This window comes from Triticum dicoccoides, chromosome 6A (assembly GCF_002162155.2).
Source record: "Triticum dicoccoides isolate Atlit2015 ecotype Zavitan chromosome 6A, WEW_v2.0, whole genome shotgun sequence".
In the NCBI taxonomy this organism is placed as follows: Eukaryota; Viridiplantae; Streptophyta; class Magnoliopsida; order Poales; family Poaceae; genus Triticum; species Triticum dicoccoides.
In genome coordinates, this window is record NC_041390.1 from 226,237,665 (window position 1) to 226,241,096 (window position 3,432).

General features: G+C 41.8%; 1 long non-coding RNA gene across 4 annotated transcripts; it reads left to right on the plus strand.

The window, feature by feature from the left end:
* Positions 1-614: 614 nt before the first annotated feature.
* LOC119316669 lies at positions 615-2,623 on the plus strand. 4 transcript variants are annotated; one of them, XR_005153147.1, is made up of 4 exons: positions 615-859; positions 940-1,060; positions 1,361-1,621; positions 2,332-2,623. It is a non-coding gene; the product is annotated as an uncharacterized LOC119316669 (long non-coding RNA). The 4 variants fall into 4 exon arrangements; XR_005153146.1 differs by having other exon boundaries at positions 940-1,054; XR_005153145.1 differs by having other exon boundaries at positions 940-1,005.
* The last annotated feature ends 809 nt before the right edge of the window (positions 2,624-3,432 follow it).

Here is a 3,432-nt window from a genome sequence, read left to right on the forward strand (position 1 = left end):
GCCGTATTGCAGCAGTGACACTCTCCTCTTGCAGCGGCGGTGGCTGGTGGTGCGTTGCTCCCGGCCTTAAGCAACGAGGCCGCTACAGATGAGGATTGTAGCAGCAGCGAAAACCACATCATCCGCGTACAATGGCGTGAGGGGTTTGAAGTAACGAAAGGGGCAATTGGTAGCACACCGATTAAGCTATTAGGCTGGAGGAAAGCGGTGTCTGGGGCCCCTAGGACATGTATCAAGTGAACAAAGTGGTCGACACGTGCTTGTAATCCATCGGGTGATTAAAAAATTGTTCTTCATTTTATTTGATTTTAAAATGTTGCAAAGTATATTTCAATATCATACGTTGAATTTACTACATTGTATTTATTTTTATTTTATTTTTTTTGTGAAATTACTACATTGTATTTAAATTGATGAAATATAATTATGATCAATGTTTTGATGTACAGAAGAATATATAAGAGGAATATATTAATTTACAGAGGACTGTATAAGAAGTAAAAAAAATCAAGTCATATTTACACGCGCGTTGAAAGTTTCAACGCACACAAGCGCGAAACGAAAAATCCTAAATAGCCCACTCGGCACGAACTTGCAGTCGCTTTCATCTAACCTCCCCTTGTAGCCGTCATGGCCTATCCTCACCTCGCCGCCATAGACCAGCCCTCACCTCCCCTTCTCCCCACCGCCTAGCTTCAGATCGACTCCTTCCATCACCTCTCCACAGCAGCTATGGCTGGGGAGGCTGGAGATGTTTTGCTCCTCTCACCCCTTTCTATCATCCCGTAATGTGCAAGTGCACCCAGATCTCTCGCCAGGTCTGGCGGCGTCGTGCAACACTCATGGGCTACGACTCTAGGTCAGTGCCTCCTTTCCCTTCCCCGGATTTCCTCTCTCCTCTTACCTTGTCTCTTCTTTCTTCTCTTTCTGCAACAACAGTACGCTAGCGGTGGTGGCAGGCAATGGCGAGTGTACTGATGGTCGAGCGGCAGCGCGGGCTAATGGGTTCGGCTCTGTTCTCGTTCGCCATTTACTATACTGTACTACTCAACAAGTTAAGGTGTCCTGCAATCCCCATCTATTCTAGTTTAATTGATTTCTGATGTCAAATCTTAGATAGCTAAGATGTCAAAATTGGTACGATGCACACAACTATGCTGGAAATACTACCACAAGGGATAGTATTAGTAGCTTCGCTTAATTTGTACACCTAGTTATTCAGGAACAAAGTAAGATGAGGAAATACGTGCATATTTAGATGATGCAAAACATTGCCATGGTTTGTGCCACACTAGACTATTTGAATCTTGGTAAGGTACCAGAAATATCTTCCCTGATAACAGAGGCCTAATGAACACAGGGTGGATTCAGACTGATGAGGCTGTCCAAGATTGCTCGGAACAAGGCGAAATTGGTGAAGCACGAAGCCCTTGTCGATGGCTTCAGTAAATCCAGTTTCAAAAACAATAAAATGAGAAACATTCAGATAAGGCTTCGTTGACAAACATATTATACTCTTCTGCAATTCAGGTTACTACACTGTGCTTGTTTGTTTGAGCTGTACAGAAATGAAGTGTTCGACTCGAGCATCAACACATAAGCCTTGCTTCATCCTTTATGGGTCAGTCTAACTTTCTGTTTCGTATGCAGTTACTATGCATACGTAGGCTCTCGTTTGTGCTGTCCTTGTAAAGTGTTTGATGAATTCCTTGCCTGTCAAAATCATATCCTTGGAACCTGAAGGTAGCTTGTGCCCCATATCCCTCTTGGCTCTCCAAATTCATGGCAGCCACATCTGTTATCTTCGAGAAATCTAGTATGATTTCATCTGCCATTTTATTGGCTTTTCCGTTAATCGGCAGCTGTGTAAAGGTACAACTACATGTTCAACAATTAGGAAAATAGTACCACAAATAACTGAATGTTGGGATGGGTAAATAGATTTTGTCTTGCGTGAATACATAGAAATACATGGAAGTATATTTAGAGGTCAAAAAGTACTAGTCTGTAGCTTTGTGGAAAAAGATGCAAAATAGTGAACCAGTTTATTTTTACTGTTTGTGTTTATATTTAAGTTTCTATTGCCCAATGCATGGTTTGGAAAGGAATGAATTACTGGTGTAACACGAGTAATTGTCGACGTACACTGAGTTCCTAAGTCCCACAGTAAGACGTGATTAGCTATATATCTCCATGCATAGATGTTTCTAGAACAATTACTTTTGTTCTCTGTAGCTTCCCTAAAAAAGTTTATTCCTTGTAGCTCAATCAAATTTCATTTACATTGCATTGTTTTTCATCTCTTTTACAACTAGTCTTGTCATTTCTTAGGGAGTGTCAAGCAATATTAGAAGCGGTCCGAGCTATTAAAATGATCATGACACTGATGATGAGGAGGATGACATCTATGGCAACGAGGGAGATGATAGCTGTGGCGATAAGCATTATGATAAAGTAAAGATCTGAAGTTTGTTGAAAATTTAGCTTATGCAAATTGTCTGGACCTCTCTAATACTATTTTTTTGATTCGACACTTCCTAGATGGATTGTTATTGTAAATGTAATTCATATGCAACTCATTAGGTTTGTAATACCTAGATTATGCTAAATGTTCTTTTGGTCATGTGCGGTTGTGTAATTATGAGATGTATCGGAAATGCCAATATTGTGAAATATTGTGTAATATATTGCACTTCCCTCTCAGTGAAATTAATCAGTGAGGGTTGACTAATGGCCTATGGCACAACAAACATCTTGGGTAAAAAAAATGCATACATGCACTTTAGACAGTCGGCGACTTTCTAAATTGAAGGTGCGAGCTAACCTTTCAACTAAAGGAATCCCCAAAGGGCTGTATGCACTATCAGTAATTACACTAACCGATGGTTTGGCTCTCCTCTCAGTTGTGCATAACCCTGACGGGTTGTATATACCCTTGGCTATTAAGAAAACCGACGGTAAACAATAACCGTCAGATGATAAACACCTGACAGTGAACCGTCGACTATAAGCGCATTCGACCTACTGGGAGCCAGGTGTAGGCAACAACATATCCGACGGCTCACCGTCGGCTTATTACCGTGGGCAAAGATATAATATGATGGTACCGTCGGTTATTAGTATAATGGCTGACAAAGCATAGCTGACGGGAGATGGCCGACGGTGTACCGTCAGTTATAAGAGTCTCCGACGGTGAACTTAAATATCCGACGGTAATTGGACCATCGGCTAAAATGGGAAATCTAGTAGTGCCAGATCGTGGCTTCTCCCGCTCTCCCCCTTTTTTATAAATCTCTTCCTGGAACCCACGCAAGTACTATGGTTGCACATGGGATCTTCACGTGGGTGGGCATCCATCAGGCGCTACGGATATTTAATTTATACGTGTGTGACCCCGATCAGCACTAAGGACACTTGATTCATCATGCACGT